The following is a 17,164-nucleotide window of genomic DNA, read 5'->3' as shown; positions in this document are numbered from 1 at the left end:
ACGAATCCAAAGCCTGCAATGGCAATAAGTACATACCTATCAATAATCACCCTTAATGTAAATGTAAATGGACTGAATGCACCAATCAAAAGACACAGAGTAATAGAATAGATAAAAAACAAGACCCATCTATATGCTGCTTACAAGACACCTCAAACCCAAAGACATACACAGACTAAAAGTGAAGGGATGGAAAAAGATATTTCGTGCAAACAATAGAGAGAAAAAAGCAGCTGTTGCAGTACTTGTAGCAGACAAAATAGACTTCAAAACAAAGAAAGTAACAAGAGACAAAAAAGGACATTACATAATGATAAAGGGGTCAGTCCAACAAGAGGATATAACATATAACCATTATAAATATCTATGCACCCAACACAGGAGCAGCAACATATGTGAAACAAATACTAACAGAATTAAAGGAGGAGATACAATGCAATGCATTCATTTTAGGAGACCTCAGCACACCACTTACTCCAAAAGACAAATCCACCAGACAGAAAATAACTAAGGACACAGAGGCACTGAACAACACATTAGAACAGATGGACCTAACAGACATCTACTGAACTCTACACCCAAAAGCAGCAGGATACACATTCTTCTCAAGTGCACATGGAACATTTTCCAGAATAGACCACATACTAGGCCACAAAAAATGCCTCAGTAAATTCAAAAAGATTGAAATTGTACCAACCAACTTCTCAGATCACAAAGGTATAAAACTAGAAATAAATTGTACACAGAAAACAAAAAAGCTCACAAACACATGGAGGCTTAACAACATGCTGGTAAATAATCAATGCATCGATGAACAAATTAAAATAGATCAAGCAATATATGGAGACAAATGAAAACAGCAGCACAGTGCCCCAACTTCTGTGGGATGCAGCAAAGTTAAAGTTAGACAGTTAGATGGTTCTAAGAGGAAAGTATATAGCAATCCAGACCTATTTAAAGAAGGAAGAACAATCAGAAATGAAGAGTCTAAAGTCACAATTATTGAAACTAGAAAAGGAAGAACAAATGAGGCCCAAAGTCAGCAGAAGAAGGGACATAACAAAGATCAGAGAAGAAATAAAATTGAGAAGAATAAAACAATAAAAAAATGAATGAAGCCAAGAGTTGGTTCTTTGAGAAAATAAGCAAAATGAACCCCTAGCCAGACTTTTTAAGAGAAAAAGATAATCAACACACATAAACAGAATCAGAAATAAGAAAGGAAAAATCACTGCAGACACCACAGAAACACAAAAAATTATTACAGAATACTATGAAAATCTATATGCTAACAAACTGGATAACCTAGAAGAAATGGACAACTTTCTAGAAAAATACAACCTTCCAATACTGACCTGGGAAGAAACATAAAATCTAAACAGACTGGCGTGGGCCATGCTGCTCATGCTGTTTGACAAGGTCCAGGCATGAGGAGGAATCCTGAAAACAGGAAACCTCATAGCTGGCCCCTATAATTCCCATGCTTATTTTTGCAGTTATGATGTTGGTGATTGGGCTCATATATGGGAAATCTTATGTGTTTAAGATTTATTAATCTTTAGTAAATAACATAACCCAAAATATTGATCAAAGCAGCAATTCTGGAAATGAAAGCAGTGTTATGGGACCAACTGTTCCAGGCAGACTGCCACAAATAAGTGCGGCAGAACAACCCAGGCCTCTCAAAACTAGATGCAGTTTGTTCCTCCTTTTGTAACAATTGAAACATGTTTAACCAGGAGTTATGGTAAACTGGGCCATAGAAAAACCCATTCTCCCAAGAAATTTATATGAAACAGCAAAGTAATAAAAAGAGATTAATAGTCCCCACTGCCCACAGCCCCCTTTATGTTGCTTATAATATTAGAAGACATCCCTGGTATCCCCCTCATAGAAAGAATTGATGAGCAAAATAGGGAGATTTATATTTATAATTATCCCATATATAGAAGTTTATAATGAATTTATGGTAAAATATTATTATATTAATGGTAAGGTAGTAAGAGCAGGTTTAGTGTCATTATATAAAAGATTAAAGAAGACTGCAAGGCCCTGGTGCCTGTGGACACAGGAGGAAAGGTATAAACATCTGAAATTGTGGAATGAATATTATGAAAGAATAAGGTGTTTTTATTGTATTTGTAGGAATGTTGAGAAATGTTAAAACTTATGGGTGATAAAAGTACCATCCCTAGACTTTAGATGTAAGCCTAAACCCACATGTGTAGGATAAGATTTAATTAATACTACATTTAATAACCAAAAGACATATAGCTTGCATTTTATATAACCTGCTTAAACTTTATGTAGCCTTAGACACATATCTTAAACTCTATATAATTTTACATGCTTAAAATAAAAATCATAGCCCATACACTGTCTTACGCCATTTCCTGTCTAGCACCCAGCATATAACCTACATCTCTGGCCAAAAAGGTTAAGGGAAAGTTAAACATTAAATGTTACAAGAAAGCTGTTCAAAAAAATGATAACATCTGTAATGAACCAGAATTATACAAAAACTGAAAGGAAAAATCATAGTACCATCCATGATCAAAAAAAATGTGTAACATTATGTAAACCTTAAAAAGATATAAAAATAAAAACCCTGCCGCTTGATGTCAGGAGATGTTACAACCTTGATGTTACAACCTTTCGTCTCCTCACTTATCTCCTCACTCGCCAATGCTATCCTTTCCTTCGTGACCCACACCTGGGCTGGAGCTGGACTCCAGCAACAGACCAATTACCAGCAATGAAATTGAATTAGTAGTAAAAAAACTACCCAAATCAAAACCCCTGGACCAGACGGATTCACTGCTGAATTTTAGCACACATTTAGAGAAGACATAATACCTATTGTCCTTAAAGTTTTCCAAAAAATTGAAGAGGAGGGAATACTCCCAAACTCATTCTATGAAGCCAGCATCACCCTAATACCAAAACCAGACAAAGACCCCACCAAAAAAGAAAATTACAGAACAATATCCCTGATGAACATAGATGCAAAAATACTCAACAAGATATTAGCAAACCAAATTCAAAAACACATCAAGAGGATCATATACCATGATCAAGTGGGATTCATCCCAGTGATGCAAGGATGGTACAACATTCAAAAATCCATCAACATCATCCACTATACCAATAAAAAGAAGGAAAAAAATCACATGATCATCTCCATAGATGCCAAAAAGGCATTTGACAAAATCCAACACCCATTCATGATAAAAACTCCCAACAAAATGGGTATAGAGGGCAAGTACCTCAACATAATAAAGGCCATATATGATAAACCCACAGCCAACATCATACTTAACAGCGAGAAGCTGAAACTTTTCACCTAAGATTGGGAACAAGACAGGGATGCCCACTCTCCCCACTGTTATTCAACATAGTACTGGAGGACCTAGCCACAGCAATCAGACAACACAAAAAAATAAAGGGCATCCAGATTGGTAAGGAAGAAGTTAAACTGTCACTATTTGTAGATGACATGATATTGTACATAAAAAACCCTAAAGACTCCATTTCCAAAACTACTAGAACTAATATCTGAATTCAGCAACATTTATATTGGTGTTTGATCAATATTGGGATATTGTGGCCTAGTCAAGTTGACACATAAAATTAACCAGCACCGAAAGGGTAGATCTGAAGGGATTATCAAGAGTGCAGTAGACAGAAATGTAAGGATGGGAAATACAACAGAGTTAATAGATACATGAGGGGTGGAGTGAGATGATTGATTCTATGCCTAATCACAGTCTGAGAAGGGGACATGTGAAAGGATAAGGTAAAAGCAATATTTGAACATTTGATAAAGTGGCTGGTGAAAAATACCAGTCTGCAAGTTCAGGGATCCCAGTAAACCCCAACCTGCCCCCCGAAAAAAGAAGGAATCGCATCAGAATGAAACTGCAGGACATCAAAGACAGAGAAGGCAGATTACCTTTAAAGGAGGACGATAAATTTTTGGATGATTTCTCAAAAGTAGAGACCAAAAGTGACAAAGTACCTTCTAAGTGCATGAAAAAGCCTTGTCAACTTAGAATTGTATATCCTGAAAAAATATCTTTCAGGAAAGGTGATAAAACAGACTCAGACAAACAAAACCAGAGACTATTTCACATCAAAAACCTATATTTGATAAAGATCTAAAAGATGTATTTCAGGCAGAAGGATACACATTCTTCTCAAGTGCACATGGAACATTCTCCAGAATAGACCACATACTAGACCACAAAAAGAGCCTCAGTAAATTCCAAAAGATTGAAATCCTACCAACCAACTTTTCAGACCACAAAGGCATAAAACTAGAAATAAACTGTACAAAGAAAGCAAAAAGGTTCACAAACACATGGAGACTTAACAACACGCTCTTAAATAATCAATGGATCAATGACCAAATCAAAATGGAGATCCAGCAATATATGGAAACAAACGACAACAATAACACAAAGCCCCAACTTCTGTGGGACACAGCAAAAGCAGTCTTAAGAGGAAAGTATATAGCAATCCAAGCATATTTAAAAAAGGAAGAACAATCCCAAATGAAAGGTCTAATGTCACAATTATCGAAATTGGAAAAAGAAGAACAAATGAGGCCTAAGGTCAGCAGAAGGAGGACATAATAAAGATCAGAGAAGAAATAAATAAAATTGAGAAGAATAAAACAATAGCAAAAATCAATGAAATCAAGAGCTGGTTCTTTGAGAAAATAAACAAAATAGACAAGCCTCTAGCCAGACTTATTAAGAGGAAAAGAGAGTCAACACAAATCAACAGTATCAGAAACGAGAAAGGAAAAATCACGACGGACCCCATAGAAATACAAAGAATTATTAGAGAATACTATGAAAACCTATATGCTAACAAGCTGGGAAACCTAGGAGAAATGGACAAATTCCTAGAAAAATACAACCTTCCAAGACTGACCCAGAAAGAAACAGAAAATCTAAACAGACCAATTATCAGCAACGAAATTGAAGCGGTAATCAAAAAACTACCAAAGAACAAAACCCCCGGGGCCGGACGGATTTACCTCCACCCCAAAGACTCCACCCCAAAACTACTAGAACTGATATCGGAATTTTATCAGACATACAGGGAAGATATAATACCCATTCTCCTTAAAGTTTTCCAAAAAATAGAAGAGGAGGGGATACTCCCAAACTCATTCTATGAAGCCAGCATCACCCTAATACCAAAACCAGGCAAAGACCACACCAAAAAAGAAAACTACAGACCAATATCCCTGATGAACATAGATGAAAAAATACTCAACAAAATATTAGCAAACCGAATTCAAAAATACATCAAAAGGATCGTACACCATGACCAAGTGGGATTCATCCCAGGGATGCAAGGATGGCACAACATTCGAAAGTCCATCAACATCATCCACCACATCAACAAAAAGAAAGACAAAAACCACATGATCATCTCCAACATCCATTCATGATAAAAACTCTCAGCAAAATGGGAATAGAGGGCAAGTACCTCAACATAATAAAGCCATCTATGAAAAACCCACAGCCAACATTATATTGAACAGCGAGAAGCTGAAAGCTTTTCCTCTGAGATCGGGAACTAGACAGGGATGCCCACTCTCCCCACTGTTATTTAACATAGTACTGGAGGTCCTAGCCACGGCAATCAGACAAAACAAAAAAATACAAGGAATCCATATTGGTAAAGAAGAAGTTAAACTGTCACTATTTGCAGATGATATGATACTGTACATAAAAAACCCTAAAGACTCCACCCCAAAACTACTAGAACTGATATCGGAATACAGCAAAGTTGCAGGATACAAAATCAACACACAGAAATCTGTGGCTTTCCTATACACTAACAATGAACCAACAGAAAGAGAAATCATGAAAACAACTCCATTCACAATTGCATAAAAAAAAAAAAAATACCCAGGAATAAACCTAACCAAAGAAGTGAAAGACTTATACTCTGAAAACTACAAGTCACTCTTAAGAGAAATTAAAGGGGACACTAACAGATGGAAACGCATCCCATGCTCATGGCTAGGAAGAATTAATATCGTCAAAATGGCCATCCTGCCGAAAGCAATATACAGATTTGATGCAATCCCTATGAAACTACCAGCAACATTCTTCAATGAACTGGAACAAATAATTCAAAAATTCATATGGAAACACCAAAGACCCCGAATAGCCAAAGCAATCCTGAGAAAGAAGAATAAAGTAGGGGGGATCTCACTCCCCAACTTCAAGCTCTATTATAAAGCCATAGTAATCAAGACAAATTGGTACTGGCACAAGAACAGAGCCACAGACCAACGGAACAGACTAGAGAATCCAGACATTAACCCAGACATATATGGTCAATTAATATTTGATAAAGGAGCCATGGACATACAATGGCGAAATGACAGTCTCTTCAACAGATGGTGCTGGCAAAACTGGACAGCTACATGTAGGAGAATGAAACTGGACCATTGTCTAACCCCATATACAAAAGTAAACTCAAAATGGATCAAAGACCTGAATGTAAGTCATGAAACCATTAAACTCTTGGAAAAAAACATAGGCAAAAACCTCTTAGACATAAACATGAGTGACCTCTTCTTGAACATATCTCCCCAGGCAAGGAAAACAACAGCAAAAATGAACAAGTGGAACTATATTAAGCTGAAAAGCTTCTGTACAGCAAAAGACACCATCAATAGAACAAAAAGGAACCCTACAGTATGGGAGAATATATTTGAAAATGATACATCCGATAAAGGCTTGACGTCCAGAATATATAAAGAGCTCACACGCCTCAACAAACAAAAAACAAATAACCCAATTAAAAAATGGGCAGAGGAACTGAACAGACAGTTCTCCCAAAAAGAAATACAGATGGCCAACAGACACATGAAAAGATGCTCCACATCACTAATTATCAGAGAAATGCAAATTAAAACTACAATGAGGTATCACCTCACACCAGTAAGGATGGCTGCCATCCAAAAGACAAACAACAACAAATGTTGGCGAGGCTGTGGAGAAAGGGGAACCCTCCTACACTGCTGGTGGGAATGTAAATTAGTTCAACCATTGTGGAAAGCAGTATGGAGGTACATCAAAATGCTCAAAATAGACTTACCATTTGACCCAGGAATTGCACTCCTAGGAATTTACCCTAAGAATGCAGCAATCAAGTATGAGAAAGACCAGTGCACCCCTATGTTTATTGCAGCACTATTTACAATAGCCAAGAATTAGAAGCAACCTAAATGTCCATCGATAGATGAATGGATAAAGAAGATGTGGTACATATACACAATGGAATACTACTCAGCCATAAAAAAGGGCAAATCCTACCATTTGCAGCAACATGGATGGAGCTGGAGGGTATTATGCTCAGTGAAACAAGCCAAGCAGAGAAAGAGAAATACCAAATGATTTCACTCATCTGTGGAGTATAAGAACAAAGGAAAAACTGAAGGAACAAAATAGCAGCAGAATCACAGAACTCAAGAAGGGACTGGGGAGGATGGGTGGGTAGGGAGGGATAAGGGAGGGGGAGAAAAAGGGGGGTATTAAGATTAGCATGCATGGGGGGGTGGGAGAAAGGGGAGGGCTGTACAACACAGAGAAGACAAATAGTGATTCTACAACATTTTGCTACGCTGATGGACAGTGACTGTAAAGGGGTTTATAGGGGGGACCTGGTATAGGGGAGAGCCTAGTAAACAAAATATTCATCATGTAAGTGTAGATTAATGATAAAAAAAAAATGCAGTTCCTGTGTGGTGACCTCCAAGGAGTTCTACACAATGATATAAAGGGCATATAAAAGTGTAGGCAAAGGGTCTGTTTGTGTTTATACAGAGGATCAAAGCCTAATTTGGCTACCCCGAAAATGAACTAAGATACGATATGATAAAGAACTTCCAACATCAGCAATCTTGGGAAGACTCATGCCAGAAGATGACCATCAAAAAACCCCAACAAAGATCCATGCACTGCTACAGGTGTAGATGCACTCATCCCACCAGTTCCTGGACTTGCCATGGGAATGAAGAAGGAGATATCTAAGCTGGCCTGTGCATACAGCTAAACAACAAATTTGACTGGATCTAAACTGTTGGAACTCAACCAAGAATTAGGAGAAGTGCAAATTGTAGCGCTCCAAAATCTTACAACTACAGACTATTTACTGTTAAAAGAACATATGGGATGTGAACAGTCCCCAGGAATGGGTTGTTTTAATTTGTCTGATTTCTCTCAGACTGTTCAAGTTCAGTTGGACAATATTCACCATATTATAGATAAGTTTTCACAAATGCCTAAGGTGCCTAACTGGTTTTCTTGATTTTACTGGAGATGGCTGGTAATTACAGGTATACTTTGGTTACGTAACTGTACTCCTATTATGTTAATGTGTGTGTGCAATTTAATTAGTAGTTTAAAACCTATACATGCTGAAGTTACTCTACAAGAAGGTATGTCAAAGAAATAATCAATCTTCCCAGGTTTTCTTCCACCTGCTACTTCTATAGCTTTTCTTCTTCCTTCCTAATTATAACCCTTAAGTAGAATTCGTGCCTCATATCGAATTTACCGAGTATCATAATTCTTCCAAGTGGTAAAGACACCTCAAGACAAATGCTGGGCATAGAAACCACAGGGCATAAAATATGCAAAGAAGTAAAAAGCTAACCTTTTCAAACAATAAGGCTTCTCTCTCACTTACCAACTTAACATTTCCCTGTATGGCCCCGGAAGATGACTGGTTAGCCACAGACGGGTAAGATTCCTCAAGGGAGGAACAACCTAAGACAGGCACAGTCGCAGGGGGGCCATCAGGTGAGAAAATGGGGATCAACAGAGGTGAGGCTTAGAACCTCCCCCCACTGTTTTGAGAGAAATCTTCTGCATCCGTGTATGTTTTGTTGCCCTTGTCTAGCTTGGATTAACACATAGTCTACAGGCACACACCTGATCATCTACATTTGCTCTCTTACAACACTAAACTATGTTTTCTACCTTTATCTTGTATCTACTTACCACTTCAGCATTTTATTAAAAATAATAATAATAAAGAGAGAAATGTGGTATCCACATATAAATCAAGTATAAAAATCAAATGAATATTCATATTTGAACTGACTGTTTATAGTTCATAATGCATGATCAAAACCAAAAGCCTCTGTGATGACTGCCCTTGTAATGTTCACCATGTAACTTATTCACTATGTAAGAATTTGTTTTCCATGTAAGAACTTGTTCGTTATGCTTCAGAAGATTGGAGACTGACAAAAATTAGGCTTGGGGTGGATTAATGATTGTGCATTGAGCATTGACCCCCCTATACAGAATTTTATTGTGGTTAACAACCATTTGATCAATAAATATGAGAGACGCCCTCACAAAAAAAAAAAAAAGTACACACTTCTAATTGCAAAATAAATAAGTAACCGGGATGTAATGTATAGCATAAGGAATATAGTCAAAATATTGTAACAACTTGGTATGGTGATAGCTGGTACCTAGAATTATCATGTATATAAATGTTAAATCACTGTGTTGTACACCTGAAACTAATGTAATACTGTGTGTCAACTACCCTTCAATAAAAAATAATTATCTAAAAAAAAAACCAAAAACTAAAATCAGTCCACGGGAGAAATAAAGCTTGAAACCCATTTATTTCTCACAAACTGCAGTCTCAGGCCATCTCTCATCTCTGCTCCAGCAGCCACAACACGGGCCCTTCCCCTCACCTCTCAGGTACAGATAACCCCTCTGTTGCCCAGGTAATCACCCACTGATATGGAGATGAACTCCTCCACCCCTGAGGAAAGATGCAAATGCGCTAAAGCCATACTTCTTTCCACCTCTGAACGCCTATTGATATACAGATATGCTAAAGCCAGGTGAGATATTCTGGAAATGTTACAATTTTACCCACAGGATGACCAGCCGCTGAGGCCACAAAATTTGCAGCTGGTAAGTGAAGAAAGAGGAAAGAACCTCACTTGTGAGAAAAAGTCCAAGAATTCTGAGACCAGAAGGGAAATCAGCAGGTCATCTTGTGTACCGCCACTAAGACAACGTAGCAGAAACATGTGCTGTTTGTTCGAAAGACCCCCTGAGGGAAGCCAACCCAGCCAACTTCTCCAGCTCCCCATCTTTTCTCTGTGCCTGCACCTACCAACTGCTGAGGAAATACCTACTGAATCAATGGATAATAAAAAGTGGTAAACTGAAGACTTCTTGAATCTGTGACATTTAGACACACAGATTAAGGAGTCATTAACACAAGCAGATTAAACAGAGCTCATTTTATTCAAGATAAGTAAGTTAACAAAACACTGTAAAACATAGGAAAGAGAACAAAACCCGTGAAAATATTCCAGGTAAAAGAAAAGGGTTATATTCCACAAGATTATACTGACTACTTTGAAATTGAATTGTCTTCCAACTTCAACTGTGTATCAGAAACTACTCAGAACTGTATGGCATCTCAGTTCTATTCTCCATTTTTTAATATTTTAGCTCTTGCTACTAAAAAATAGCCTCTTTTTTAGTTACCAGTGAACGAGTGAGTTCAATAGAAATCACAGCTCCAGGGGCAAACTTTGTTTTCAGTTAAAAGCCATTTTCGAGCACAAGGGCAATGAAGGAGTATTTTCCCCAAACAAGCTTTCAAAATTTGGCTCTTAGGCTATTTAGATAAGAGCCATGTGAGGGAGCTTCTTGATCCAGTCTTTGGTCAAATGTTCTCTGTCCTTATTTATTGCTCCAATCATCCTCAGATGCAGATGTGAGAATTAAGGGGTTGCTATGCTTCCAAATTTGTTGTATAGTTTAAGTTTTGTTTAAGGTCTCCTGCCAAGATGGGATACTGAGGCGACTGCCATTGCTAGGAGTTGGCCCACTGCTTTGAGAATCATCAGAAATGCCATTTATCACGACCTCATTCTCAGCAACAGGTGAGGAGGAAAGAAATGGAGAGCTGTGATAAGGATGGGCCAGATACCACAGAGGAAAGTTTAATTTTTAAATATCAATATTTTCCCTTTCTTTTCCTAGCCTTCCAGAAATTCAGTGTAGGACTCATGGCTAGGAAATATATTCTTAAAAAATGACATCTGACTGAGTTTGCCAAATAAAACAAGAGAAGGCTCAAACTTGGGTGGTTCTCATTTTAAACTGAGGAAACTTCTGTGGCTGATCACAACATCAGAGGACTTCCAGAAAGCAGTGCTGACACAAAGCCAATGATATCAGTGCAAAGTACACAGGAAGCTCTTGGCCAACCCTCAAGGGAATTAGTGGCTTCCTCCGTCCTGCTCCAGAATCTTCTGTGCTACAGCTCCAGTGTTAAAAAAAAAATAATAGCTTTGCTGAGATATCTCAGATGCCATACAATTCACTCGCTTCAAGTGTGCAACCCAAAGTGTTTAGTACACTCACAAAGGTATGCAGACATCCTCACTATCTCATTGCAGAATGTTTTCTTCACCCCAAGGAGAGGCCCCTCCCCATGTGCAGTCACTTCCCATTCCGCCCTGTGCTAGGCAACCACTAATCTATTTTCTGTGTAAACGGATGTGCCTATTATGGATGGTTTATACAAGTGGACTGACACAGTATGTGGTCCTTTGTGAATGGCTTCTTTCACTTAGCCATTTTCAAGGTCCACCCATACTGTAGGATGTGCCATACTTTGTTTTCATTACTGTGTACTATTCCCTTGTATGGAGAGACCATATTTATTTAACTGTTCATCAGTTGATGAACACTTAGGCCGTCTTTTGACTCCAATGAATAATGCCCCTGTGCACATTTGTGTACAGGTGATGCCGGGGTTCTTGTTCACAGAGCCAAAGAATGAACTTCGCCAACAGTCAAGGTAGGAGAGCAAGGCAGAGGCTTTTATTCAGAGAGAAAGTGAAAAGACAGAGCTTCTGGTTCAAGCCAGGAGGGGACAAGAGAGTCCCAGGGTGGTGCCCTGTCTAGGGGTTTTTATAGGCAGTTGAGAGACAAAGGGCTAGGGATGTACACCTGCCAAGTGGTCTCAAATACTTTTGAAGAAACACTAAGTTTCTTATTAGTCTTCCTGGTTATTTACAAGAATTTTACTGTTCTGATTTCCTCCCAGGATAGCAGCTTCCTGGTCTGGAAGCATATCACTCAAGACTGCCTGCTTTGTTCCCAAGGTGGGCTGCGTTATTATTTTACTTTTTAACTAATTGGGTTTCAAGATGGAATTCTTCCTGTTTTTTACTATGTTGTTTTGGGCTTGCAGTAGTTTGGGGTTTGCTTGCTACATTGCCCAAGTTGCAACAAATCATTTTGTTTAGGGCTGGAGGAAGAAAAGCAGCACTTGAGTAAAGTCAGAAAAATAAGCTGGGCCCCCCAGCAGGCCAAAGCAAATCTCACAATGGTTTTCTTGCTTTGTCTTTTTCCAGAGGCCCTCACCCTACTCTGTCTAAGCCCATGGTCCCTGTCTCATAGGTGTTTGTGTGGACCTATCTTGTCATTTCTCTTAGGTGAATGTGCAGGAGTGGAATTGCTGGGTCACACAATTTTATGTCTGCTGTTTGAGGAACTGCCAGACTATTTTCCAAAACTGTTCTGCCCTCTTTTTATCAGTCTTCCCAGTGTCTGTCCCCACTGGTAATTATTAAAGTGGTAGGATCATATTCTGATCTCACCCTTGTCTCCCCAGCACCTGGAACAACAAAGGTGCTAACAGATGTTTGTTGGGACTTAGGCCAATTTAAATTCCCTTTAAGGTCCATCTTCCTCAGCCCAGAAATGACTTTGTCATTTCCTCACTGTGAGATGGAGAAACATTTCCCAGTAAAGCTTTACATGCATTTACTTCCTCCTCCCCAAGCTAACTCCTTGTTACCACTCCCTCAATGAGTCTCTTCCCTTTTATATTTCTGCTACCAGCTTTGGACTAGTCCAGAGCTGTCAGGATTTCCCTTCACCAGCTTTGTGTCTTCATCCGCCTCATTGACATCAAACGGGGAAAGTGATGGAGGGGTGGGTGTAGGCAGGAGGGTCTGTGCCCAGGCTGGCTTCCAGAAATAAGAGACAGGAGAAGAGGAAGAGAGACTCTTATTAGTCTAATAAGAAGAGGGGAGGAGAGAGCTCCCAAAAGTGGATTCAAAAGATACATGCTTTTGATTCTCCTGGAAAAAGGCACAGGATAAACATTGAGAGAGGAGTGGCTGGTGAGCTAACTTAACATAGCAATATTGGAGAAGTCTCACTATTAATTTTTCAACTAAAAGTCTCCATCCCCAGCAAGTCTCCCTAAACTCAAAATTGTTCCCAGGACCACGTCTAAAATGTAGGGCTGGAACCCAAGAATGTCGTTACGGGAGGACCCATCTGCCAGCTTCCTGGCCCTCTCCAGTGCCCCCGCCCGCATTTCCCAGGTGTTACAGGGCCTGGCAGGCAGTGCTGCAGTCTCCCAGGCCAGAGCTCATTCCAGAGGCCCCCTTCCCACACTTCTCTCTGGCTTTGATTTGCATGGTGCACGTCCTCCCCTCTGTCCTTTCCTGTCTGACCAGTCCTTTGATGGTGAAGCCAGAAGCAAAAATAGCAGGTGAACAATTTTGCTTCCTCCTGGTTCTCATTTACGACACACCTTTACCCAGAGCAGAGGGCTGCTCCTTTGTCTTCTTTTGCTGCAAATGTGGGTCCTCAAAAGCTCACAGAAGACTCTTGGCTCATTCTGGGGCTGCAGGCTTGCTGGCACTCTTGTTAGAAGCTTCTAGCTGCTCTGAAACAGTTGCCGTTGGCTGTGTACTCACTTTGAATCTTTAGAATGGATCCTCTTTTGAGTCTGGGCTCAAAACACATTAATGGGTAAAAGCTATTTAGTTACACTTCCCTTTCATCTTCTCCTATTACTGTTTTGTCATAATCTCAATTCTTAGGGCCCCTTCCTCCCTACTGTGCCTTGCTAGCAGACTTAATTTGTTCTGAAGCCCTTGGAAATGACCTTCCTACAGTTTACTATTTCAGCACCTCTCAGATTTTCCACAGCCGGACCGTAACAGAGGCTGGTCCTCCACTTGGTCCACAAGGGCATCAGGCATTCACTAAATCATGGAATTAATCAAGCAGTAGGATGGGATGGTGTGGTAGGCTGAAAAAGGCTCCCCAAAAGACATCCAGGTCCTAACTGGTGAATGTGGCCTTATTTGGAAAAAGAGTCTTTGCAGATGGGAGTAACTTCATGATCCTAACGTAAAAATTTTCCTGGGTTATTGAGGTGGATCCCAAATGCCCTTACAAGCCTCCTTATAAAAGAGGGAAAGGGAGGTTACATAGAGAGTAGTGTGAGTGCAGAGGCGAGACTGCAGTGATGCAGCCATAAAAAAGGGTTGCCTGGAACCACCAGAAGCTAGAAGGGACAGACTCTGTCCATGACCCTCAAGAGGGAGCACAGCCCTGCTGACTCCTTGATACTGGATCACGGTACTGATTTTGGACTTTTGGCCTATAGGTCTATGTAAGAATAAATTTCTATTGTTTTAAGCCACACAGTCTGTGGCACGTTGCTACAGCAGCCACGGGAGACTCGTACAGATGGGGAAGTGCCTGTGCTCTAGAGACGGCCTGGCCTATGTTCTCCTTCCGGCTCTGTCATTGCTGGATGAGTGACCTTGGCAAAATACTTAACTCTAGCTATCCCAGTTTCCTCATCTGTAACATGGGAAGTTTGGAAAAGGATGCCCATCTTGAAGACAATTAAGGATTAAATGTGGGAAGTGCATTAAATAACACCTGATATAGATCATTCTTTTAAAGCGTTTGTTATTGAAATTTTAAAAAACTAACATTGAATTTATCAATAAAACTGTGACAATTTACATTCACAAGATAATTGAAATGCATTCTTTTTTCACATATTTAGACTAGATTGTGTCCCCCAAAATTCGTATGTTGAAGCCTTAATCCCCCATACCTCAAAATGGGACTGTATTTGGAGATGGGACCTTTAAAGAGGTAGGTTAAGGTGAGATCATTAGGTTGGGCCCTTATCCAATCTGATGTGACTGGTACCTTATAAGAGGAGATTAGGATGCAGAGATGTACATACATGGGGGCACACATACAAAGAAAAGGCCATGTGGAGGTGCAGCAAGACAGCCAGCGGCCAGCCAAGGAGAGAGGCCTCAGAAGAAACCAACCCTCCCCGACACCTTGATTGCAGACTTCCAATCGCCGTTAAGTATGAGGGAAAATATGTCTGGTGTTGGAACCACCCAGTCTGTGGGACTTATTGTTATGTAGCTGTATTAGTGGGTAGGTAACAAACACAAAGCCACTCGATCTGTACCCTGCCTTGCAGGCCTGCCAGAGCCTGCACTATCGTTGCAGAACCCAGCCAGTGAGATTGGGGAAATAGGGAAGGCAGTATACTAGATGCAGACAAAGAATTACCACATTTTCAGAAAGAAGAAACAGGCAAGATTCAGGAAACTATAAACCATTAAGAATTCTGATTCACCAGAAGGAAAAAAAGCCAACAATATCTAGGATTAATTACTGAATGGATGGTTTTGAACACTGTCAAAATAACCATTTCCTTCTATGGACGGGGTAACTTGTACAGTGAATCAATGCAATATTTCAGGCAGGCTTCTCCCTCTCACATTTCTAGTAACACTAGTGTTCCTTAAAATAGTAACAGTCAGTAGGGGGATTGATTGACTGAGGACTTCATAAAGCCCTTGGCTAAACAAAAGCGCTTTTAAGTGTATCCTTACAGGACTTTTCAGAGCATGTTGTATGCTAACACATGCAGTGAAGTTTCCCATAGGGGAAACACAGTACATATCATGTTTAAACATTTGATGATAAGACCCTTCTTTGGAAGAAATTCCATAAATACAGACACGAGTCAAGAACCATAGTTTGGAAACTACTACAACTGGCATTGGGTATGTGGATTTCAGCAGGTCATGTAACAATGTCTTAATGACAACCATGTGGAAAATAAGAGGAAACGTAGCCTGTCAATAATATAATTAGACGGATTTGTAGCCAAAGAAGCAATCAGTTAAAAACTTCACACAGCACAGAGAATCCACAATCCATAGTACGAAGACCACAAAAAGAAAGGTCTGGAAGCCTTTCTTTCCAAGTACTCAGATAAGACAGAAGGCTAAAAGTGAGCCTGAACACGTGACATGAGACAGCAAGACTTTGACAAGCTGCAATGATGGACCAAAAACAACACGATATCCTCACCAGAAGTTTCTGGTCGAACGGAGGCTTCCAGGGTGAGTGCCAGAAAGAAGGCAAGAATTGAAAATGAGCTGCAGAATGTATTTGATGTCACTCTCAGCCATGGTAGGTGTGTGACATGTCTCTTAGATGGCCATGTACTCTGCACCTGCTTTCTCCAAATCCACGTGCAGGCCACGAGGACCACCCACTGAACCCTGTGGCCTCGTCCTTGGCCCACCTTGTTTTCTAAAGAAACACCAAATGCTAATCCATGCACCAGGGCTAAGGGAATAATGGCATTCTTTACAGGATTCTTAAACTTCTCTATCAGTTTTAAATTATTTCAAAATATAAAGGTTTAAATGAAAAGAAAGAGAAACCCTAAGTGTCTAGGGCCTGTGTCCAATCATATGAAAAATTATATCCTTTGGAAGGAGCATGGCCCTGCCACACCTTCATTTCAGACTTCTACTCTCCAGAATTGTGAGAGAATAAACGTCTCAGTTTACGGTACTTTGTTCAGGCGACCACAGGAGACTGACACAGCAGTGGACGGTTCCATTACACTTCTGTTTCGCTTTTCATTTTATCCTGACCAGTTAGAATGTCTTCTTAGTTCTTAAACCCAGGAGGAGGGAGAGTGGGAGGTCGTCTGATTTGTTTTTGGGGAAGCAGATGCCACCTTCTCCTCAGCAAGGGACTTACCTGAAGGACTGACTGAGTGCCGTCTTGCTTCCTGGACCCTCTAGTTCAGACAACCACCCACTTCCTTGAAAAACAAAAGAAAAATAAAGCTTGTCTCATCAACAGAGACCCAGTGTGATTCTCTTCCTGACGTCCTGGCTCCTGGCTGCCTCTGTGCTCCTGTCTGGACCAAGCAGACCCTGAATAATGCCTTTGTTCCATGCCCAGCAGACTCTTCATTAAATAGC

General features: G+C 40.0%; 1 long non-coding RNA gene across 1 annotated transcript in view; it reads right to left on the bottom strand.

Moving 5' to 3' along the window:
- Positions 1-17,164, bottom strand: part of LOC140848378 (uncharacterized) — a 26,074-nt gene extending 8,910 nt beyond the window's left edge. Inside the window, exon 1 of the long non-coding RNA XR_012129154.1 lies at positions 16,938-17,164. This is a non-coding gene — a long non-coding RNA (uncharacterized lncRNA). The remainder of the gene's footprint in view (positions 1-16,937) is intronic.

Source organism: Manis javanica, chromosome 3 (genome assembly GCF_040802235.1).
Source record: "Manis javanica isolate MJ-LG chromosome 3, MJ_LKY, whole genome shotgun sequence".
NCBI classification, from domain to species: Eukaryota; Metazoa; Chordata; class Mammalia; order Pholidota; family Manidae; genus Manis; species Manis javanica.
This window is presented reverse-complemented; position numbering and strand designations above follow the sequence as displayed.